Source organism: Callospermophilus lateralis, chromosome 12 (assembly GCF_048772815.1).
Source record: "Callospermophilus lateralis isolate mCalLat2 chromosome 12, mCalLat2.hap1, whole genome shotgun sequence".
NCBI lineage: Eukaryota > Metazoa > Chordata > Mammalia > Rodentia > Sciuridae > Callospermophilus > Callospermophilus lateralis.
Genome location: NC_135316.1, coordinates 56611451 through 56625625, shown reverse-complemented (window position 1 = coordinate 56625625; position 14175 = coordinate 56611451).

Here is a 14175-nt window from a genome sequence, read left to right as displayed (position 1 = left end):
TTACTTAGGCATAAATTTAAATATTTCAATATTACCCCCAACCAAAGTCATACTTTTAGCCAGAATAGACCTCTAAGAATGGCAAATTATTTGTAAATGGAAGAAAGGTATATTTCAGAAGAGTGTACACATTAAACTTCAATAGCAATGGTGTTACTTATACATAAGTGGTCATGCATAGTTTTGGAGAACATGAAACTTGAAAGGGAAGAAATGCTAGCTGGACAGTGGCAAAAGAATGGGAAAGAAAATTCTAGAATTACAGTGAATGGGTGAAGCTCTGCAGGGAGGAAGTTGTTCAGGGAGTAATCACTGATCTGTCTAGATGGATTTCCAGTGATAGGGATGACAAATATGCAATTTCAACTTTGGGTGTAATGGGCAGTGGATTACATCTTTTCATGTCATAACTGCAGAAGTTAAAACTTCTTTATGTTCAATAGGCTTCAGTTTTAGATTTCATTGTATATATATATATGTAGATACATATATCTACATATATATATTATAATATATTATATAATTATATAATTTTCTCTCTCTCTCTCTCTCTCTCTCTCTCTCTATATATATATATATATATATATATATATATATATGTACATATATAAGATACAGGAACATTTGAGAAGAACATTATAGTGAATTTAGAGACAGCTAGAACTTTGGGACAGGAATGACTAACACTTTGGCAAGAGCACTTGACTATCTCTAATATAAGGTGAAGAATCAGGTCAGCTGTATTTGGATATTAAATGAATGAAAATATATTGAAGATGATTGATTTTGCAATATATAAAATAGTGTCAGCAAGAAAAGACTACTTATAAAAATGATACCACAAAACAATTTATAATACAATATACTTTCAAACATAACTTTCATTCCAAAATAGACAGTTAAATAATTTAAGTAATATATGTGTTAGAATAATATTGAACCATTCACTTTATACCATGAATAATTATCATCATGCTAAGATTTCTTTTCTGAACATATTAAGCCAAAACAAACAAATAAACAAAAAAAGAGAGGTGCTAGTAGCTATGACAGGTTACCCATAGAGAAAGTAAAAATATAGGTAAAAATCTCTGTATCTACATAGTTTAAGTATATTATAGGAATCGCATTTATAATATCAGGGACTCCTTCCCTTTGGCTATATATGGAATTGTACTTCTCAGTTCCTTTGCAGTAAGGTGGGTTGTTTGGCAATTCAAGCCATTGGTTCTATGTATGAACAACTTCCAGGCAAAATTTCCTATCAGATAATTTTCTGGAAAATTGAGGCTCTTTTTCTATTTCTGAGCAAAGGATGATTTATTTCTTATTCTAATCTTCACTTACCAAGGTGTCACTCACTGTCTCCCTCACATAGATGCAATGCTTTAATTGCTTTTTCTCTCTCTGCCCTACATACACAAGTTTTCCTATTTGTGTGTAGTGTTCTTACAGACATAAACATGATTTAGTAAATCTCAAATGTTCTTCCATTGTTGTTGTTACAAGTGTCATCAATTTATAGCTAGTACAATGAAAACACTTTTGCTTAGGTGCCACTGCTCCCTCTAGTCACATTTGCTCTTCTACTTACTCAAACTTGTATTCATTTTTTTATTATGTCAGTGACAATTATTACCGTTGATGCTTACATTCAGTCAAATATCTCCTTCAACATCATTTTTTGCATTTCTTACTTATTGCCTGCTATTTATCCTTCTATTTTATTGTATCCTCCTTCTTTACTTCCTTTGAAATGAGAACTGAAGTGAACAATTTTATTTCAGAAGCCTTCCCCATCATCCTCAAGCACTTAAATTTTCATATTACTCTTTAACTTAGTCTAATGTAGACATCTGTCCTGAGCCCTGATCCTCCTCTAGTATTTGAATTCTGAATGTAGCATTTTTGTGTACCTGGAATGCAATATTTTCCAAATTGTACTCCATCCTTTGCATCAAAAATTTGCTCCCCCCCCCTCACCTCTTTCACTCCACACTCAAGGCAGAACCCTTCATGGGGTTTTTGTTTGTTCGTTTGCACCTGGGATTGAACGCAGGGTCAATTGACCACTGAGCTACATCCCCAGTCCTATTTTGTATTTTATTTAGAGATAGGGTCTCACTGAGTTACTTAGTGCCTCACCTTTGCTGAGGCTGGCTTTGAACTCATGGTCCTCCTGCCTCAGCCTCCTGGGCTGCTGGGATTACAAGCATGTGCCACCCACTCAGCAATTTTTCATACCTTTGTAAACATTAGCAAATTGTGTTGATCTGTTTCCATATTTTTATTGGTGCCTGAGAGTTGTACATAATGGTGGGATTTGTTGTTACATATTAGTACATGCACACAATATAACAAATTGACCACTTTATCTCCCCATCACTTGCCCCTCCTTCCCCTCTTCCCAACCCCTGGTCTCTCTCTTCTATCCTACTGACTACCTTTTGATTTTATTTGCAAATATATCTGATTCTAGTCATTACCTGACTATACCCCCGTTGCTATTACCTCAAATCCAAGTCACCAAGTATTAGTGCAACAAATTTCTGTCTCCTCACTTCAACTGTTTTTGATTTTTTTTAAACTAGGAATTGAATTTGGAATGCTCTACCACTGAGTTATATCCCCAGCACTTTATATATTTTATTGTGAAACAGTATCTGAAGGATATGGAATTATAACCCCCAGGAGAAAGAAGGCAAACTATGGGCTCTGGGCTCTGGACTTTCATCCCAGCAACAACGCATTTAGAACTCTTGCAACTGTTTAGACTTTGTACTTGCGGAACTAGTTTCCTGAAGGTCCACCCAGCATGCTCTAAGTCTCTAATGATTAAGTCACACTAAACATTCTGCTATGATTAGCTCTCATTAAAATCTGTTTAAAAAAAAAAAAAGACCCCTCTTGTAACCAGTTGCCATTTTCTCCCCTGAATATGTGAGCTTTCACTGTTGCTAAACAAAACAAACAAAAAACAAACAAACAAACAAACAAAACACTTATTCATTCATTGAGGTCTGTTCCCATTTTGATTATTTTTTGCTTACAGTATCCTCAAGTGGGTAAACCTGACTTTGAACTTGCAATTCTCCTGCTTCAGCCTCCAGAGTTGCTAGGATCACAGATGTGCACCAACACACCATTTCAATCTGTTTTTTCTATTCTCTCCACACAGAAAGCAGAGGTATATTTTCATCATCTTGAATTTTATTCTCACTGATTTCAATCTTTCAAGAATTCCCATTGCACATGAAAAGAAAAAAACTTTTTTTTTTTGGCATCAGAGATTGAACACGGGCAATTAATCCCTGAGCCCCATCCTCAGTTTGTTTTATGTACCTTTTTAAAATTTTGAGACAAGGTTTTGCTAAATTACTTTGAAATTTTATTTAAAAACTGAAACACAAGGCATCCTGTGAATTGAACCTTGCCTACCTCACCAAATTGTCTTGTCCAATGTGCTCTCTTTTCTTATCCTCCATTCAAGTGGTTTTAAATAGTACACATGCCTTATTCTTAGAGATTTACTATAAACTTTTGCTGTCTATCTGAAATGCTTGCAGTGGGATATGTTATGGCACAAACTGAGATAAGTACAAACTGAGTACAGAATGGGGTAAAAATTGTGTAATTTCTTAGTTTCATGTCCACAGATTGCTGCTTCATTCTATTGCTTGGTGAACTGCAATTTATTTTAAATATATGATATAAATCCCTAATACCATTCTTAGCTTAATATTAAGCACATAACAAACTTTCCAAACATTTCAGGCAATAAATTTTATCATAGATATTTCTAATTTTGGTTAGTGTCAATACTGTGTCAGCATCTGATAGAAGTGAGGCAGAATGGAGTCTTTCTTTATCCTTTCCTTCTCAATCTGGAATAACTGAAATAATCTTGAAGAGGAAAAATTATACCATGGGTATGGTTTGCACAAAACATGATACCACTGGTTACCAGTGATGAGTTCTCCTCCCTCAAATGTTGAAATATAACATTAGAGAAGGACACTGAGGCAAGCATATAAAGCAGGGCTTATTTAAAAAGGGGTAACATCAAGCATATAAAGCAGGGCTTTTTTAAAAAGGGGTAACATAGACTTCTCCCAGGAGGGAGAAGCAGGCCATAGCTGATATCCTGGTATCCAAATAAGTCAGGGTGTTTTGCCTTTTTATATGTCCTAGGCATCCTTTGTTCTCCTGCCCCATTCCCCTTATCTCACTCCGTCCTGGGTACTTGACTAGGCCAAGGAGCTGCTCAGGTGGGATGGCCAAAAGGTGAGAAGCAGATGGACAGGGGAAGGGCAAGATGGAGCAGCCCAGGACACATTAATTAACAACTTTATAACTCCCTGTAGGGAGGGGCAATGCCTTGGACAGGTTACCTAAGCCACAGGTTAGAGCAGTGGCAGGTCATCCTGATAGGGTGGAGGAAGGGCTCTGAAAGCATTTCAGTCCCTCAGAGGGAAGTCTCCAACTTCTGAGATTCAATCAAAATGACCTCTTTGATTTGACCTGACTCCATTTACCTATCTATACTGCCTGCTTGTCTAATTCTGGTTTAAAAACTATTAATTAAAACATTGTGTACTGGCACAATGGATGCAAATGTGTCGATGGAAAATAATAAATTTTTCAGAAGTATACTAAAATGTATTTATTTGTAATGATGAAAGAAAAGGATGCTAATATAAATCAATGGGGTAAAATTAACCACTTTAATAAATTGCAACATTTAGTTAGCTAATTTTATTTTATTTATATTTTACTTATACCCATTGAAATAAAAATATAAAAATAATTATGCCAAGAAGAATGGGAAATACTATGAATATTTGTATATGAGACAAATGGTTAAGTAGCAATCAATAGAGTATTTGGATATGAAAGGCAATGAAGTGATATTTACATATATTACCTTTCTTATATTATAAAATAAATTTATAAAATACTTATAAAGCTGCTTGCTGTACCAATCACTTATTTAAGAGGAAATAATAAAAAAGGGAATATGAACTCCATTTTTTTATATTACAATAGAAAATTCTATTAAGAAAACTGTTTTTTCTCAAGAAAGCAGCATAAGATATTTTTTAAAAATTAACATTAATGAACTTTAAACAAAAAGAATGATCATACCTTCATAGTGTTTCAAATACCTTGAACATTATAACACACACTCACACATACACATATATGTGACATACATATATACACTCACGATATATACATGCATATATATACACATTAAAATGTAATATAAATCAAACTATATAGTTAATTTCTTCCTCTGAAATAATCTTTTCACATTGTATGTATCTGAATCAACTATAACACCTTTAACTAGAACTAAAGTATCTCCCTTGGGGGAAATGGGAACTCCATAATGACTAGAAAGTATAGGCAAAATATTAACCAAGAAATGAAAGGAATAATATAAAACACAGTTACAACATAGTTGCAAAAAAAATAACATGTTAGTACTTCAAATAGTATTTAAATATTATTTGTATAATATTATACAAATTTCAAAAACCAAAAGTACCATCAATAAAGATATGTACAAATATATAATCACACTATGATATTTAATTAGTTGTTTTAAGCCATAATCATTAAACATTAATTTGTTGGTATATATTATGTTATTAAAAGCAAGGTATTATACACACACACGTGTGTGGGTGTATATATATATGTATATATATAAAATATATAAAATAGGAATATAAACTTCATATATATACATATACATATATATGTAGTTCATATTCCTATTTTATATATATGTATATGTATATGTGTATATGGCATATATATACATATGTGTATATATGTATGTATGTATATATATATATATATATATATATACCAAAATATTGCCACTATTTATTCATGTAACATCAATGTTGATTTATCTTTTATGCTAACTACAAATTATCTTAAAATCTTCATAACTTGTGTTTCATGTGCATTAAAAATAATTTATAAAATTCTATGCCTTTTTAATATGTTCAGATCTAACTAATATGTCATGACTATTGTTAAGTATATATTTGATAAGGAAATAGAAAATTCAAATTTCATTTTTTTATTTTGATGAATGCTGCAGTTTCCTTACTTTCTTAAGTTTCTAAACAAACTAGAATTGACATGGTATAGCTGTGGGATATTACAATCTTAAATTGAACTTGAACAGAAATTGTTACATTTTAATGTACCACCTTGGCTGTAGAAGTGGTTGCTCAATAGCCTGAGGGATTAGTAGTATTTGAAGTATTGTCAAAGGAGCCACAACCCATATATATAAGTAGAAAAAAGTTCTTTTCAAATATGTAATTCTTCTTGGTGTTCTTTGCACATGTCTTGTTTTCAACTTAAAAGTGATCGGCCCTACTAAATTTTTCAACATAGAAAATACTCAGAATCAATGTTTGGAAGATCAAAAGGTAGTGCAGGTTTAATATCCTCCTGCATTGAAAGTACATGATGAGAAATTTTCTGTAGGGTTTAAAGAACTTTGATTCTTTCATTCCTTTTCACGTTTTATCATATATGTGTATATATTTCTAATTTAGGAAAAGGTACATTAATATATGTGTATGTGTATATGTATGTATATACATATATATGTGTATATGTTTGTGCATATTGTTCAATGTATTTGATACAATATGAATGTATGTATATTCTTTTTTTGTTTAAAGTGTTACCTAAATACCTTATCATGGTGCTTTCTTAGTAAAAAAAAAAAAAATTTCTTAATAGAGTTTTGTAATGCAATATAAAAATTTAATGTAAAATGACTTACACTCTGCAATTCAATTCTATAATTGCACCAGATATTGTCTGTGTCACAAAAACATAATAGAAAAAATGTATTTATATATAAATTTATGAAGTGAGTGATTTGAATTCAAGTAGTTTAATGAATTATTTTTAATGTAAATAGCTGGTAGAGACTGGAAATCTTGACAAAATTATTTAACGTTGGTAGAAAAAGTCTTAACTCAAACCTCTAGCAAATTGTGGTTCTGATAAGCAGGCTGTTTGTTCAGGTGATCAAACTATTTTTTGATCAGAGCTCCATGTCTAGATGAACAATCTGTTCACAAGATTTTCCAAAAACTAACAGTGAAGCTGCTAAATTATTCATTGTCCTTTCTTCTTTTGCTAGATTGTTTTCCAGGTGCACAATTAGACAATGTGTGTGGACATGGTCTGTTTTCAATTCCAACAGTTAGGTTTATATTGAAATAAGTGGTGACACTTCTCTTTTAAATCTCTGCTGGTCCTTCTCTAATCTGACTTCAAGAACAAGCCACTATCTGGGGACACAATTGCATGATTTGAGATGTTATGAGTATCATAATCATAAATTAGAATGATAGCAATACTATGAGGCTATTAGCAATACTTTTGTCAAGAGTAAGGAAATATATACATTCTTTCTTACATCAAAATTGCTCCTGTAATGATTTTTTCCTTTTTTTTTTTTTTACTGGTGATTGAACCTGGGGGCACTTAACCACCAAGCCACAATGCCAGATCTTTTTACATTTTATTTTGAGACAGGGTCTGGCTAAATTACTCATGCTAGATTACTTAGTCTGGCTTTGAGATTGCAATCCTCCTGCCTCTGCCTCCCAAACCTCTGGGATTACAGATGTGTGCTACTGCTTGGCTTGCTCCAATAATTCTTAAAAGGATGATATACACACAGGGAAAAAATCAAATAGAATTTCTATTTTGATACAATTTTTGCCCCTAAACTACAGTGCAGAATTGGAGTAAGCTGTATGAAATTCTGGTGTAAGGATTCAAAAAACAATATAGGGTAAAAAAAAAAAAAAACAAGCAAAAGCTCAATTTTGTTCAATTTTTTTCCTTTGTTCAATTTCAATCTGATGAAAGGATACAAAGTACATGACAGAATAACTAAAAGGGGGCAAGGCAGGGCACGAAGGGATAAACTGTCTAGAGATAATTTTCTTATATAAGCGATTGGTACAGTAAGCAACTTTATAAGTTTCTTTAATAATGTATTTAAGGCAACATGTAAATATCACTTCATTGCCTTCCATATCCAGATATTCTGTTGATTGCTACTCAAACATTTGTCTCATATACAAATGATCATAGTATTTCCTACTCATCTTGGCTTACTTATTTTTATTTCAATGGGTACAAGTAAAATATAAATAAAATAAAATTAGCTAACTAAATATATAGTCATAATTTATTAAAGTGATTATCTTACCCCATCAATCTATATTAGCATTTTTTCTTACATTGTTTCAAATAAATACATTTCAGTATATTTCTGAAAAATGTATTATTTTACATTGATATATTGTGTAAATTGTGGCTGTACACAATGTTTTAATTAATGGTTTTTGTGCAAAACATATGTGATATAATTTTTCCTTTCAAGATTATTTTACTTATTCCAGATTGAGAAGGAAAGGATGAAATAAAAGCTACATTCTATCTACTTCACTCTTTTCAGATGCTGACATAGTGCTGACACTAACCAAGATTGGAAACATATATGATAAAATTTACTGTCTGGAATATTTGGAAAGCTTATTATATGCTTAATATTAAGCTAAGAATGATATTAGTGATTTTATATCACTTATTTTAAACAAATTGCAGTTCACTAAGTAATAGAAGTAAGCAGCAATATAATATTAACAAAAAATTAAGAAATTACACAAATATATATATGTGAATATATACATATGTATGTATATATATACATATAAAAATTTATATATATGTGTGTGTGTGTATATATATATATATATATATATATATATATATATATATATATATGAATTATTTTTTTTGGTACTGGGGATTAAGCTCAGGGGAACTCAACGACTGAGCCATATCCCCAGCCCTTTTTTGTATATTATTTAGAGATAGGGTCTCACTGAGTTACTTAGTGCCTAGACTTTGCTGAGGCTGGCTTTGAACTCTCCATCCTCCTGTCTCAGCCTCCCCTAGCTACTGGGATTATGGGCGTGTGCCACTTCACCAGATAGAATTACACAATTTTTTAACTTATTGTGTACTCAGTTTGTATTTATCTCTCAATGCCATAATGTATCACATTGTGAGAATTGGGACCTCTCAATTTGCATTAAAGGATTATTCCTTTCTTATATACTAGACTAATTATTTTTGATACATGGTGATATATGAGTTTGAGATTTTGCATCAGTGTCATTGATCAATATTTTTAATAAGCAAACAAGAGGAAAAGTCCTTTAGATCCACAGCTCATATTAATATAATGTCTAAAAGATTTATCAGAAGAAAGAGGAAAGATCTATAGATGCAATAAGAATTGATATTCAGGTAGCTATTGATTCCTGATTTAGGACACATCAGAATGTCTATGACCTATTAATAACATTTGATGAGATAGACTCAAAAATAGAGTATTAAGTTGGTAGATGAGGATAGTCAAGTTTAGGGGAAATATTTACTCTGGATGTCTTTGCCAACAATAATGAAAATAAGACTTCCATTAGTAGAAATTAAAATATTGGCAGAAAGAACATAAATTTGTCTGGTGACCAAACCAATCAGCTATCATAAGTAAAGTGACTGACCATTTGTCATTTGAAAAAAGTATGAGTAGATAAATCCTATGATCAAGTGATGACAGTATTCAGAGAATACTATGTTGAGAATTTGGAGCACAGTATGCAGAAGCACAGATAGAAGTCCTTTGAATCCCTGATGGCATGGAGTTTAATAAAAAAAAAAAATGATCTGAGAGAAAAGCACTGATTCTTGAAACTGCTAAATATTGCAAACCCTAAAAGAAATGTTGGCTTAAAGGCTAGTAGTAACTAAAGGCTGAAAACATTTATGAAAAGAAACTTTCCTATTCTATGACAGCTAATTATTTGCAGTATATACACTGCCAGAATGAGCTCACACAACCCTGAGTGGAGAAGCAGGGAGAGATGTATATAATATATAATTTCATCTATTGGTGACTCAGGAGTGGTACACTGTTAATATCATATATTGACTCAGTAAATTTTCCCAATGAGGGATAAATAATGACTTCAAAAAAAGGTAAAAATGGCCTAATAAGAAAGTTTTGTAAAGCCTCTTCCACTTGTAACTTTCCATGATTTTTATAAGAACATACCAAAGACACACCCATTGGCCTACTATGGAGAAAGCTTCAGAAAATTTTCATGAAGTTACACTAACTCCCCTCTGATGGCTGTCCAGAGCATGACCATGTATTGAAGAAATTCTAATTGTTAGCCTCTAAAAAGTCACACCTGGTTACCAACCAAATCTGCATTCATAGATCTGGTAGCTGTTTTTTTTTTTTTTTTTTTTTTTTTTGAACAGAAAACAGATAAGCAATCTTTACAGCCTATATTTAATGTTGGAGAATTTGTGACTTACAAATGGCCATAATCTGAGATCTTTGTTTAGAAAAATAGTCCATTAAGTGAGAATTTAACCTCATGAAATATCAGAAAAATAACTCAATTTTATATTATGTACAAACTAAACTCACTAAAACCATTTGTTCAAGAAAAATAATATAGTTTGAGGTTTATGTGATCATGTTTTGTGACCCTAAAATGTTACCTTGGCTATGAATTGAAAATAAAACTTGAGAAAATAGTCTGTGATTGAAATAATTCACCCTATTATACAACTGAGATCCACAGTATATTAAAAAGTGTGTTTTGTCTCTTTAGTTCTCAAATTAGAGATGTTGTTGGCCAAATCTAACTTTTAGCCAGTTTCAGTGAGTCACACTGATTGGGGTTCTCTGAAATTGTTTAAGCCATCCTTTGTAGAATTGTAATGAATTTTAAACAATATAGAATTCCAGGAAAGCTAAAGCAGATGGTTGTTTATATTAGAGAGAGTTAACTCAGAGAAGTCCAAAGTGACACAGTAGGACAACACATTCCTCCAAATCTCAGAATAAAAAATCCTTGAAGGAGAAGAAATGGTATTCACTAATTTCATTTCTAACATCTCTCTAAGGCCAACATACTATGAAGGTGTTTTAAAGCGACCGATTGTGTACTATTAGGATTGGACGTGGCAGTTTCCCTAATAACCTCAGTGGTACAAGAGAAGAAAAATATCTAATATTTTACAAATAAAATATCAAAGGTAATGGTATGTTTTAGTAGATTCAGCCAAGGTTCTTTTCCATACCTATATTGGAAACTAGTCAAGCCAAACACCTTGTATTACGTAAGGGAAATGGCCCTCATCCATTTTACGGAATTTCCACAGAAGATTTAACATATTGTAGGAGAACACTAACATATTATAGGAGAGCCATACATAACCACTAATCACAAGCATTCCAATTAAGACTAATTTGGTGTACCACATTAATGATATAATAATTACCTCTTCTGCAAACAACATATGTAGTGATGAAATAAACACTATTCTGATGAACAAAGAAAACCTCTGGAGCTTTAAGAACTCAACTTGGATAATGGACATAATCCCACATGGTTTTCTACAGACTCATCAAAATGAAAAGCTTCTGATGTCCTAAGAAAAAATGCTATTTCAAAAAACTGGCAAACCTACCAGTCCATTTTGAAAGATAATGAAATGATTGTTTGGAATGGGAACATTTCTGGTTGGCTTAAACATTCTGTGTATCAACAACACAGGAAGAAAAATTACATTATTATCCCATAAAATAATACTAGATACTGTCATAACAATGAAATTTAAAGATTTTATAGATGAATAGTCGAAGGATTAAACACTCCAGCTAGAGGGATAGTGTACTTTATGAGAAACCTAAACGATAAGAGTTCATGCAGGGACAGGCATTTTTTATGATTTCAGGATCACAGGTTGTTTTTTTTTTTAATTTCTCAAGAGTTTTTTAATTTCCTAGTATTTAAATAGGAAAAATAAATTATAAAGGTCATGCCATTTCAATCAAGATAAGGTAAAAATGGTAAAACAACAACAACAACCACCCTGAAAGCCTAAGTTAAAAGAAACTGTATTACTATGACATATAGGTCTTGGTGTTTTTACAGACAACTTGTAATATGTAATTAAGTAATGGCTCCAGGAAATGGAAATGTGTGGTACATAGGAAACAATAACTTTCTTGGAAAAAGAAACTAATTTTATAACAATTTTCCTGAGGTATAACTGTTATGCAATAAACTACACATATTTAAAATGTACAATTTGAGCAGGGCGCCATGGCACACACATATAATCTCAGGGTCTCTAGTGGCTAAAACAGCACGATCTTCGTGTTCAAAGGCAGTGTAAGCAACAGCAAGTTGCTAAGCAAATGACGAGTTGCTAAGCAACTCAGTGAGACCCTGTCTCTAAATAAAAATTGCAAAAACAAAAAAAAAGTATAATTTGATACTTTCATGTCAATATGTCCAGTTTTTGATAAGTTTGATATATTTTGACATGTGTATGTATATATGTATACCACAATTTAGCAAAACTTAGCAAATTGTTTCCCTTTGTACCTGAATCACAGCATCATGGTTTGTGATTCACCCACATGTGTTTATGAGGAGCTTATTCTTCAATTATCACTTTATAATATGCAATTGTATAAATCTGCCCCAATTTATTTATTCTTTTAATGAAAATTCAGGTTTGGGGCATTACAAGTAAAAAAGTTGTGAACATTCTTCTACAATTCTTTATATAGACATATTCTTTTAGTTATCTTTGGCAAATAACTGTGGAATAAGGATTGGAACCTGTGGAAGATGTATCCTGCTGTTTTAAACAAAGTGCTGAACTGTTCTCCCAACTGGCTATACCTTCTTACAAAAAAATAGTACATAAGATAGTTTTCTTATTTTTATTTTTTGCCATATCTATACCAATACTTGATATGATTAGGATTTTTATTTTTGTATTTCAAATATTTGTGATTTTTAAGAGATATTTCCCTAGTGATTAGTGGCATTGAGATTTACTGCCTGTGTTTGCCTTTTATACATCTAATTTTGGTAAATTGGCTACTGAATTTCATGAATTTATTGAGTTTTCTTTTCACTTCATATTATTGAATATTAAAAAAAAATGTGTGTTTTCTCATTACAAGTCCTGCATCCAATGTTGATCTGCAAAGTATCTGAAACTATCTGACTGTCAAGTTTACAAAGTAGCTTTATGGTTTCATAGGTACTGGCTGACAGTAGGAGAATATTAGGTCAGAGAAAACACAGTTCATTTTCTACAGCATTAACAATAGTCACAATACCAGTACTTTTGTTGTTTCTGCAAGCTCTGTGACATACCAAGAGGAGCAGGTGACACCTTCAAATGTATTAGGTTATGTTAAAACAGAGAAATAATGAGAACTGCAAATACTTTATAATGAGCAGTAAGCATGTGTACTCTTTGCCCCTGAGGCAAAGTTAATCAGTTCTCCACAGGGATACTTGCTGTATAACATTCTTTGAAATGATAGTCTCTAAGAAAAGTAAATCAGTGACTAACTAATATGCCAAAATGAGATATTCATCGAGAATTATATTTAAACAATATCCCCTGTCATTTTTATACTACATTGATTTCTGGTGAATTTTCTCACAAGAGTACCATTCTGATTGGTTTGACCAATAGAGGCCAAGGCCAAAGCCAATAAATTCCTCTTACACAATATCCAAAATTAAGTGGCTAGGGTTATGGCTCGGTGGTATCCTGCTCACTTAGCACAAGTAAGGCACTGGGTTTGATCCTCAGCATTACATAAAAATGAAATAAAGATTGTGTGTCCACCTATAACTAAAAAATAAATATATAAGTCTGTTATCAAAAGTATTTCAAGTAAATGGATAATACCAACAAGCAGTACTTATCCAAAATGTATCTCTAAAATCCTAATTAACATACAAAGTTAGATGGCTTTTTTCTTAAGGTTCTCTACTGTCATTCCCACTTATCTCAAGGCATTAATATAGGTACAACAAAATATATTAAAAATTCTTCAGATGTCACTGTGGTTTACAAGGCGGATGACTTGTACATTTCTATTATCGGTAGCAATCATGATTGGAGATAAGGCACGCCATAATTTGCAGTGTTCAATATATATCTTTATAAGAAAAAACTTCATTTTTATTTATGCAATTATAATATAATGAGAAA